The sequence below is a fragment of the Chaetodon auriga genome, chromosome 11 (genome assembly GCF_051107435.1).
Source record: "Chaetodon auriga isolate fChaAug3 chromosome 11, fChaAug3.hap1, whole genome shotgun sequence".
Lineage (NCBI taxonomy): Eukaryota > Metazoa > Chordata > Actinopteri > Chaetodontiformes > Chaetodontidae > Chaetodon > Chaetodon auriga.
This window is the reverse complement of record NC_135084.1, coordinates 15,217,561-15,229,595: the sequence shown is the minus strand read 5'-3', so window position 1 is coordinate 15,229,595 and position 12,035 is coordinate 15,217,561. Positions and strand designations below refer to the sequence as shown.

Below are 12,035 nucleotides of genomic sequence, written 5' to 3'. Positions count from 1 at the left end.
GCCATACAGAATATAGTACATGAATAGACTACCAAATATGCAAATAAATAACTGCAAACACAGATGACCCAAAAAATAACTGAAGAAGGCTTGACTCTTGACTAAAAGTTTATTTGACTTGGCAAGCTATTCAACAGATGCACAAAAAAGGCAGAGGCATTGAGATAAAGCACTTGATTAATCAAAGCCATTTTGAAACTGTTTATAAAGATTAATAGAAGATTTTATCCAAGATTGATGAAAGAGAACATTCCCCTTGGTCCTGTTCCTCACTGGAACCAAATGAAACAGTCTTGCTTGCAAATCACAGAGGCGAGGCCGAGGTGGGTGTGTCCCCCGGGAGCACCTCTAGGTGTGAGAAAGTCTCCACAGAAATATTACTGAAGTCAAAGCAGATGATCCTTCTCGCACTGATGTTACAAAAGCACTCACACAGTACATTTTGACGTCTGTGCAAAAATGCACCATTTAAGTTAACAAGAGGGGAACATGATACACCAGATATCACAAACATGCACTGTAATGTAAGAGTGATAGACTGGGCCTCGGTTTAACATCGGTACTGCTTTGAGTTTCACAACATCTCTGTGATCATTATCTAATCCTCCAGCCAACAATGATACACACACACACACACACACACACACACACACACACACACACACACACACACACACTGGGGTAATCACATGCTAACCATTGCTGAAAATCCTGCTCATTATCACTGTTTAACAATACAAAACTTGCATGCAAAAGGCTAATACACCAGTGAAGTACATTTTTCAGAGCATAAAAGAAGTTGTACTTTGTGACGTTTCTTTCGATGCTGAAGGCAATGCATCAGGTACTGTTGGCTATTGAGCATCAGCCAATCAGTTCCTGATGCAGTATCATCCACATCAGAAAGCTCTTCCTTCGCCCCAACATCAGTGCAGGGGCAACAAAATCAAACAGTTTACAACACATTTTAGTCCTTTTGCAGTATCTCCTAATGGTTAGAGGAGTGATGCAGAAATGACCCAAACTCATAAAAACAAGCCATTATTATTCTTTTCATCCTACGATAATACAATAGCCAGTACTGTACAGTACACATCATTGTAAGTCAAGATGGCAGCAGAAGCATCTGGAAAGTGAATTCATGGAAATTCAAAATGGGCATGCATTATGAAAGAGCTGCAAGAGATGAGGCTGCACTTCAAAAGACTGTCGAAAAGAAATTTTTTAAAAGTGGGGAAGGGGGATGCGAGAGGAGGAAGAGCAGACAGAGAGGGTGTCTGTGAAACGCGCTTGTGTAATTGCAGTGACATCTTCATTGAGAGCCCTCCATCTCTTTCCTGTGTGCTCCAAAGGGCGTCGCTGACGCCGGTCGATGGGGAGAGCAGCCGAGGCGCTGTGTTTAGCATAATCCCAGAGGCCATTGTGAGAGCAGCTAGTGATCGACTCACAGTTGCCAGCTGAGATTTCACCAAAACACAGCAGAACACAAGGAGAAGGGGATGAGACAGGGAAATCAGAGGCGGAGGAGGGGTGAGAGTGGGGAAAGAGCTTGGACGAGAGACAGGATTGGTAGTAGTGACGAAGAAAAAAAATGTCAGATATTACATTACACAAAGTCTCAAGAGTAATAATTTGTATATAAAGGTCTTTTGCTGAGTTTTGGGGGGGATGGTAGGGTGGCTGTAGGATCAGGGTGGTTGTGCTTATCTGTGGATGAGCGTGCAACTCGCTCAGCATCAAAGAGGCAGAGAGAAAAGTGTGAAACCTTTTTTTTCCCCAGGTGGACTGCACCTGTTGGCCCTTATTCAGGCCTGCAATTCAATAATCTTTCGCCCTTTTCTTCTTTGAAACAATCACTAACTGTTTTGACTTGTAGCGGTGAGGCATAAAAAGATTAAGCAAAAGTGTCCCATGGCAACATTTCTTCTATTGTGCAATGATCATTACCTTAAGCTAGAGTGTGAAATCCCCTTTGCTCGCAGGTTCAGGTAGGCAGACGGAAGCCAACCCTTGGTAAACAATTTGGTCTCCTTCTAACATGTTGCAGGAGGCGCTAACATGACAAATCAAACGTGCTGCTCAGCCAATAAAAACAATTCTTTAGAGTTTCTACGGTTTGTGATACAGAGCATGGAGATGAAAAAAAGACACAGTTTAAGGGTTTATTTTATGGAGGGGCTTTTTAAGGGCTTATTAGACAAACTGCAGAATCTCTCCAGGTGATTGTGAGAATATAAAACACCATCACAGTTGCCTGCAGAGATTACCCAGTCAGTCCAACATGCATACAAACGCGCACACACACGCTGTTCTGCGGTGGGTGCCGAAGAGTCAGTTGGCAGCAGACGGTTAACACCGATCAGGATAAAGACCAAGATTTGACCCCAACACCCCTCCCCTACCGTTCCAAAAGGTCCTGCGTTACCATGGTGACACGGCCAAGGCACGTGCCTCCCATTGTTGAGCTGTGTCCTCCGGGGTCAGCTGCACACCCAGTTAGAGGTCAGATGTCACCCAGGCCTCTCTCTTGGGTCACCACTCACCAGCCTTCAGCCTTTGACCTCAAACACTGAAACAAATTGAGGAGATGGGGGAGAGAGAAGAGAGGGGGGAGGACGAGATAACATGTCAAAATTTCTCTATGACCACATGTGATTTTAGGATATTCTGATAAATTCATGTATTTTTTTTGTGCTTCAGGCGTTTTAAGTGCAGATTAGCGGTGCAGTCCTGTGTGGGCAATGTACAGTGTGGTGGAGATTCACTCTGCATGTTACAGTATGTCTCCCTCTTGTGGTGAATTATGATGCTTTGAAACTCATACATTTTAAAGCGTGGCACAACAATGCAGAATATGGGGCGTCCTGGTGGGGAAGACTCACACCATAAAACCACAACACTTTGATTCTGGTCTGAAATCTTTGCTCCGTGTCTTCCCCCGTTCTTTCCCACTGTTTCTTGTCTATATCTACTGTAATCTACCTAACGAAAGACGAAATGGCCACAAAAAATGCATTATATGTATACTTGTGCTGATATTTGTCACACTGGTACACCTGATACTGAAAAGCCTTTTATCACTGAGGTTTTTTCAGACAGTCACTTAATGCTGGATTCAAGTGAAACACAGTTTTACATGTAACACGTCCACATATTCATCACGCTCATGCATGCACCTTGCAGAAAAAGCCTCTTGACCCATCCTTATTATTTCTAATTAACAAAACACTATCAGCTATTGCGGTTTAACTGACCAAATCAGACATATGTCCACACATTTTGGAAAGTCTTTGGCCAGAGGTGCCATCTTTTCCATTGAGCCTCGATGCATGTTGGGATATTCAGGTCATCGAGTTGCAAAGTGTTGCTCAGGCGTTGACAAAAGAAAAATCTTAAGTTTATTAAACGGAACAGGCTGACAGCCCACACTTTGTTAGGCAGTGAATGAACAGAGTGGTTTTGACAGGCCTAACCTCTTAAGCTTCGGGTCCCACTGAGCTCGGCACAGCTAGAGCTAAATGCCATCTGTCCCAACATCATGAGGCCCCCCCAACCAGTCCCCCAACAGTTTAGCATAAAAATCATACAATACTGCTATTAAGAATAGAAAATAATTCTGCTCATCTGATACCAAGCTCCTAAATTAGAAGTAATGCCTTATCGTCAGTAAAGGCTTAAGGCTGTCCAGGTTAAATGCTTTGAAAACAATAGCTGTGCTTGTAATCCACATAATTTGATTTTCAAAATAAAACTTGGATTATCAGCACAACAACTTTTTTTGAAGACTTGAATAAAAGTTGGAGTGAATGTTTTTTTTTTTATCAATATTTAGTTAGTTAAATTATCTTAAAAAAATAATAATAATTAATTATCTTGTTCTGGATTTCTTTTGTTGCCTACACCTGTAGGCTCTTGGCCGTTTACTGGCCCTGCTGTGTGGTTAAACCCGAAAATAAAGAGCAGAACAGCCAGAGCCCTGAAAGAGGAGTGAGGAAAAAAAGGGAGAATTGGTGAATCTAAGATGATACTAGTGAACCCTGAATAGTCTCACTACTTTACTACAAGTACAAATAAGTCCTTGCAAAATAAGTAAAACAAACTGTACTCAAGAAGTTTAAAAAGACAGCGTGGATTCGGTTAAAATGGATCAAAGAAACCCCTCCTACTGTTACTTTGTGGTACAAAGAGATCTTTAAAGCACTACCACATGAGAGGATCAGCTCTGTGCCCGTACTGATCAGTCATCTCTGAACATTTGGAAGCCACTTGTGCACCATCTCCCTGCAGAGAGTGTTAATTTATTGTCAAAAGGATTTTCTTTCCTGACCTGGAAACCCTCAGGATGGACTACTAGTACTGGCACAGTCAGTTGGACGAAGGCTAAGTCAAAGGTGACACGGTCAGTGGTGGAATGAGCTGAACTACGGGACCTTTATGTGCGAGAAACGGCCTGTTTTTCTGCTCGTCTGGACGGATGTTGGGATGCTTTTTGTTGTTGTTTTATGTTGCTTTCTTCCTGCATATGTATGTTTTTTATAGTTTGCTCTATATTCTGTTGTGTCATATCATTTGAAATATTAATGAAACTGCTTTGAGAGAAAAAAAAAAAAGACAGCATGGGGTTTCAGCCTGACGTTGGGAGGGTCAAGATTCTGCTGCACATTACTGGTCTGACACTGACAACCTATTCAAACCACATTGTTTTCTTCAGTTAGTCTCTCACTGTGACTCATCAATGGCTACTTCAATTTTCGGTTTGGAGCAAATCTGCTTTACGCTTTACTGACTTCCACATACAGCACCGAACAATAAAGTAATGATATCACCATATGAACTTTAGTCTCCGTCCTTTCACAGTGGTGTCTGCTCCGTTAGCTGTCATCTGATGTTAAGAGCAAAGAACGACCTCTGTGCCCAGTAGCCAATGTGTGTCCTTTAGCACTTCATTAAGGCCCAAGACCTTCAATGTACAAGCAATTGTCTTCCTCTAACAAAAAGACTGACGCATTGTATCAGTTGGAGGTAAATTTATCAAAGGAGGCCGATACAATGGACAGAGCAGCCCAAATTATGAAACAGGTCTGTAAGGGGCCTCCTGGTGAGCCATATTGTACTGTTTGTTGATGGTCCAGTTTGGACTGAATGACATGTGGCGAGATTCAGATGGAGCAGCATGGTGTGTGACAGCATATACAGAGAAATGCAGATGTACATGTGCGATGTATGAATCCATAAACGCGAGTACGTGGTGTGTGAGAGTTGTGTGAAACAATGTGGGGTTAAATTTGGGTGCACGGGGCCATGCTGAGAAACACAGGCAACCCATAGACCTCTCAGAGGTGCACAGTGGCGAAAAACAATTGGGATCTCCATGAACTGATGTGACATGTGTATGTGTCCCAGCCTTTCCGTTAGGAGCCCTACTGCAGGGGTGGAGGGAAAAAAAAAAAAAACTGCACGAAGAAAGGGAGGGAAAGAGGGATAGTAGGATGAGGAGGGGGCACAACGAGAGCTTTGGCAGAGTAAAAGGCATCAAACTGCAGCCGGACAAGCTGCACAGTATCTGAGGGCAGTTTCATCCTGTGTGCAGCCATTTATGCCAAATATAAGGACAATAACAGGTAGAACGTGTATTATATGAAACTGAAGCGAGCACGCTATCATTTCAGTGATTCGTCTCATGATGAATTTCCCTCAAGGTTTTTTATGAGTAGTCTTGTGCATTTATACACTAGAGTTACTGATAATGAATTAACTATTTTGATATGTGTAATTTATCTGTATTCTGCGGTACGACCTCTCCAATGTGAGGATTTGCTGCTTTTCTCTTTTCTATCACTGTAAGCTATAATCTTTGGCTTTCTGACTGCTGGTCAGACAAAACTAGATATTCTAAAACATCACCTTGGACTCTAGGAGACGCTGAAGGACATATTTCAACATTTTCTGGCATTTTATGGACTGAGCAATTAATCGATAAAATGATCTACAAATATAAAATGATCTTTAGTTCCAGTCCTACTAATCTTTCCTATACAAACACAATCTGCTGGAAGGCAAACACTCCACTTAGACTCGACACTTCATTTTATATAAAACACTTCTCTATAGTACTGTGGACACCAGTTTTAATTTGCCCTTCATTCAGTGTGGGACTGGCTGCAATTTAGCCCCTGCACTGCAGTCTCAGATGAAATGGGCCGATGGCACATCAGACTACTGACTGGTCCTGACCATATTTACATCCCATCTCAGTTATTGGATGCATAATTCCTCCACACATCTCTTCAATCTTATATCAGCCACACACACACACACACACACACACGCACGCCGCTGACTACAATTATAATTTCATATGCCCCAGTGTATCAGCCACCCGAGCAATTTTCTGCCATTTAAATGTGAATTTATGTCTCATGTAAATGAGCGGGGAGTCGATTTAGGCCCATTGGAGGACTGGCCTTTTCCCAGGGAGCATTCTGTTATAGGCCTCTGGTCATTTCAAGGTCCCCGTTCATCACCTTGATTTAACAGACAGCGTCGGCGCTGAATGAGGCCTTACCATCTTATCAACTTCCCTCCTTACCTAAATTCCGCATCACCAAATCTTAGAAAAAGTCGCAAGTCATTTTCACAAAGCTTGCGAGAGGAACAAACGAATGGTAACTCAAAGCATCTCTCTAAAGGATATCGCCCCTCTGCTCTAAAACAGTTGATAAAACAGTTCCCTGAATTAAACTTGAATGTAAGCCATCCCCATGGTGAGACTCAAAAATACACAGAAAAAAAATGATAAGATGTAATATTAATCTTTGGAATCAACTCGCCTTCTAAACTCGAACACGTAAAGATTTCACTGTATGTAAATGGTATCGCTGTTTAAAAAGTCGACTCAAGCTTTTAAGAACGGACCCTATAAAAGACGGTTTCTTGAATGAAGGGGCGTCTCTGCTCCTCTGCTCCTCTCTGAGCTGAAGGAAAACACCACAGTTCTAACAGAGTGGTAAACCTACGCTGGGTTCACTGCTGTATGCACTGTATGCCTGTGAAGGTGTTCACAATGTTAGCTCACCTCGGGCTAAGGGGAGGTCTACTTTCAAACCAAGAACTTCATTCACATCTATTATTGAGTTTGCTTATCAAGGTATTAATAATAACTAAATTCCTGCTTAATTCATTGCTTAAGTTCATGGTTTCATAGTGGCATGAATGAGGCCGAAGGATCATTTTGTATTTCTTTAAATGGCATATTTTCAATCCTGAGGATAAAACCCCTGACAAAACGTTCTCATTAGCACATGTTTCACAGGGTCAGTTATTGGCTGTTTTATTGGCCACATCACAACATAGCGAGCAGTAATACGTGACCTTTTCAGAGAGCATTTCTTGACAACCCGGACAACGCGTTAACTTCATTAAGACCCCATCAGAGAGGAGGTTTCTCCCTACATTGATCTGGGAAAAGAAGATCTGGGTGTGTTGTGATGGACACTACCCCCTGCAAAATACAATTTAACATTTAATTCCTTTTCTCTATTTCTGGTCTATTACTCTGCATAGTTAAGTGGCTGAGATAGAATAGATTTAATCTATATGAACAGTTTTAGGAAGGTTGGGCAGTTTTTAGCCTATTTCAGTGCTTGTGTATGTTGTGCTTTTTTCCACACTAGTTAGACGCTGTTGTAGTTCAGCGGATAAATATGAAGTAACCTTTCGGCTGATCAAACTATGTCTGAAAGACAAGACCTTGACCACATGATCGATCACCTTTTCTTATCACGACAATAACCAGGTCCAGCTGCTGCTTATCACATGCGCTCTCCAAACCGACGCCACTATTGCAAAATACACACAGCCCTCAGCATACTCTACCTCATGTCCCAAGGTCTTCACGCTCATCTATCAAATACAGCTGGCTTTTGCCCTTACCATAGAGCTATAGTTAATTTGGTGGTGTCCTAGCATAGTTTAATGCAATGTGCTCTTAAATTCTTGCGCATTTTTTAAAATAATTCAAAAGTCTAATGACGATAGTTGTCAAACACATGGACAAAAGAAATGGACAGTTCATATGGAGGTGAGGAGCACACACTGAGCTCTGAAGCAAATGACATCAGGTACATGCGGGGAAACAAGATGTCAAGCAGGCATGGGGAAGCATTGTTGTGAGGCTAATGAAGCCGTACAGTAGTTGCAGCCAGGGAACGGCCTTCAATATGTTGTACTCATACTGCTTACAGTACGCACAGAGGGGTGATGCTACCCTGCAAAACACGAGAAGCAGCCTCCTCAACTGTTTATTTAATATATTTCTCTGTAATATTAAGATGGTGTGGAAGCATCAGACTTCAGTTTGTGCACATTTTACCGCAATTGGAGAACCCGAACCTGGTAGAAACAACGGATACGACTGCATATATGGGGCTGATTTATAAGTCGTAAAATTTCACCTCTCGTCACAGTCTAAAAAGACATGGCACGGCACAAATGTGTTGCTTGAGTTACGGTGCAGGTTTAAGACAAAGTCCAGAAAAATGCAGTGTTGCAGCTAAAGTGCTGTGTAATTCCAGCCTAGAGAAGGGACTTGAGGGACCAGGAAAAGAGCAATGCGGCTCACTGTGCATTTGTGATTGATGGCCTCTGTCTGTGCAATAGCTGACTGAGCAACATGTACATCTCTCTTATTCACACACTTAATGGCATGCACACATCCTATAGTGTGCCCCGTCTAACAAATATGCGCCACAACCCATATATGTAGTGCACATGTGGAGACTCCCTTAAAGTCATACACATCGGGCCCGTCCTGGTGGCTCATGTGGTGAAGGAACGTACCATTTGTCTGATCTTGGATCTTCGTTCATCCCTTGCTCCCTTCCATCTCTCCCTTCACGTACACTGTTGAATCAAAAACAAAAACAAAAAAAAACAACAGGGAAAATAAATCTTTAAAATCCTTCAGAAATGTGCACGATGTACATATCTTTGTACTTTGTTAATAATATGGATCAACGATACTTCATACTGTACGAGCATATTTTTCCCCCAATCCTTGATCCTGTCACGTCTCTGTTGTCTGGTGCCAAGACATGTCTGGTCTGGCTTTTGGCCAGGCTGGGCTGGTCGCCACCACACCCCCAGCAGCCTAGCAGGCAGCCCTAGCTTAATGCTGACACATTGCTAACATCAGCCAGGGAGAGGAGACCTCTGGGAGATGCTGAAACATCAGCACCGCACCATTTCAGATTTACAAGGAGGGATACACTTGCTCATCTGCAGCAGAATTTAAGAAAATGTCACACGATCATTGTGGCCTTTAGAGGCTTCATAATCACATGCATTTAAAGATGCCCACGAGGCTGAGACGACATAAACTGGCAGAAAATTGTGGAAATGCACTAAAAAGGCCGCACCCCCTACAAATAAACCTATGATTATTCACATGAAGCCATCAAGAAGCAACTATTTTACCCCTAACAAGAAAAACAGCCCTTGTTTTCAGCTCTCCACACTCCATGCATTAAGCGTGTAGGATGCAAGAGCTATAATCACATACAGTCTATACTGAATAAATTGGTGCATTAACGGTTTAAACTAGTTTGAAAAAAAATGTAATCTACTGAATCATACTGTTTTGGGGTGAAAAATATTTAAAGCATTAATGAAAAAAATAACAGAACACCAGATTCTTTCAAATAAAATAGATTTTCTTCTTTCCAAGCATTTTTTGGGGGAAATCGACGGAGCAGCGTTACCGTTTATAAAAGCAGATGGCATTTACCAACAATCATGTTGTTATTTAAAAGCCTGCATGATGAAGTGGGTTAAAATTACGCAAATCAAAGGTTGAAAAACCACGACTGTACAGGTGGAACAGACCTAAAAGCAGCCTCAGATCTTACTTTTGTTCACACGTATATGATTATAATGACTGCTCTTTGTGCTTAGCAAGCCATGCAAATGAGATTGGCAGGAACGAGTATGTGTCATCAATATGCGTGGATATAACCAGGAGTGCCACTGATTGATGATGCACACCTTCTCCCTATAGCCTTTTTTGTGACCTCTGACTTCTCACCCCTCGAGGGGTTAAACTTATTACCCTCTGACTCGTGTGACCTCTGCTGTGAAAGGAGCTAGATTGAAGGATGACCACAGCTTAGGTCCTATTGGCCGCTTTCTGACCAAACAGTGGCCAGAGGGCTGACCATCCAAACCCTAGAGGGATGTGACCCTGGCCCTGCCACACGCTCTGTGGATAATACTATTAACAGGTCAATACGAGCCTAAAAAATGGGGGGAGAGCACGTTGCTTTAACCTAAAGGATGAGCAGAAGAAAGGGATGAGGGGGAGATATTGGATGGATTTGGAGGTTATTTATCAGGTCGGTTTGAACAAATGGGCACCAATTGGATTTCCAAACAGGGATGTAATGGCCTGAACGAATTTTGAATAAACAATAACAGTAGGTCTGTGGGTCGGTCGGTCAACAAACACATAAAAGCTGGGACAGTGAGCCAAATGTTTCGTTAAGAAATGCCCAGGGTAGACTAAACCCCACCAAAATAATGCAAGAATTTTAGCTTAGTCATCCATGTAAAATCCTGGTGAAGCAGAAAAGGTAGATTGTTAAATTTAGAATTATCACAAAATTAGAACAAATTCTGCTGCATATAGAAATAAAAGGCCCGTAATGAATATTTCCATCATTATGTCAATGGAGCGCTGCTTTACGCTGCACCTCCATCTCCAGTATGAGCAGAAGAGGGGTGTATTGGGTGTTCACCAATACAGCACGTTCCATGCAAGACATGTGCTCTCTCACTCACAGGCACACACACACACTCTCTCTCTCTCTGACACACATATACAACGTTACAGGATTATTAGCCGTTTTTGCTGCTATCTCCCTTATTTCTCTCTAATAAAGCATATAATCTGGTTCAGCCTCTGTCTAATTAAGTTTTTATGAGACACATAAATCGACTTTTTCATGGTGAAAAAGTGAACAATATGCAGCATGGCCACAACTCAACTGACTAATAGCTGGTTTTTTTTTTTTGTTTTTTTTTCTTTTTTCCAGTTCTGTTACTGTAACAAATGTTGGGCAATGTGACAACCGAAAGCCACCCAAAAAACTCCCAAAATTCACTGCTCATCTCCAACTCTTTCACACCCACCATCACACCCAAAAAACCACAATACTCGTGCTGTTGTAAAGATGCTGCCATGTATTTCTACGAGACTTGATTTGACCGAGAGCCTCTACCCAAACATCATGAATACGCATATAGAGGGTGTACACAGGGCATACATAATGCGCTTTGTCTACCTCCACCCTTAAGAGTTGAGCGCCAATTGAAATAATAAAATGTGCGACTAAATAATGCAACGAGCAGCCAAAGCCATGGCTCCTATAAAATTACTTTTGAAAAAGGCATTACGAGATAATAAAATCGAATCGAGCTAGAACACATGCTGCCGATAGAATCCACTCTACTAAAGTTGTCAGACCAGCGGCTACAGTAGAGCTTGTAAACAACCATGCAAGCATGCATTCGGTCCCGCACACACACGCACATGCAATCTCACACAAACACACACACGTTAGTAGCACAGGCTCACAGATTACTCCGAACAATGAAGCGGGGAAATCTTCGAGCGAAGAAGGAGAAAAGAGCAAACCAAAGAAAACTGAAGAAGAATCGGGATGGATGGCAAGAAGGAGGCAGAAACAAATGGAAGCAGTACCTTCTAAAGCATCCATGTGATGAGAGAAGGGTGGGACACCTGCAGAACCTTGCATGGGCTATCCAGAGCTCCTCAGCGACTGCTTCCTCGCAGAGCCAGAGTGTGTGTATGAGCCAGAGAGAGAGAGAGAGAGAGAGTATGTGTGTGTGTCGGTGGCTGAGGGAGGGGATCCTACCCCTCCTCCTTTCGGACTGTGCCTCCTTAACAGGATGGAGGGGTAGGTGGGGCCACTGCAATAAAGCAAACACACACATACACACACATTTTTCTATGGTTGTTA

General features: G+C 42.5%; 1 long non-coding RNA gene across 1 annotated transcript; it reads right to left on the bottom strand.

The window, feature by feature from the left end:
• Window positions 1–2,385: 2,385 nt before the first annotated feature.
• LOC143327747 (uncharacterized) lies at window positions 2,386–11,924 on the bottom strand. Its single transcript, XR_013077759.1, has 3 exons — window positions 11,756–11,924; window positions 8,839–8,901; window positions 2,386–2,569 (listed from the first exon to the last, which is right to left on the bottom strand). It is a non-coding gene; the product is annotated as an uncharacterized LOC143327747 (long non-coding RNA).
• Between the last annotated feature and the right edge of the window lie 111 nt (window positions 11,925–12,035).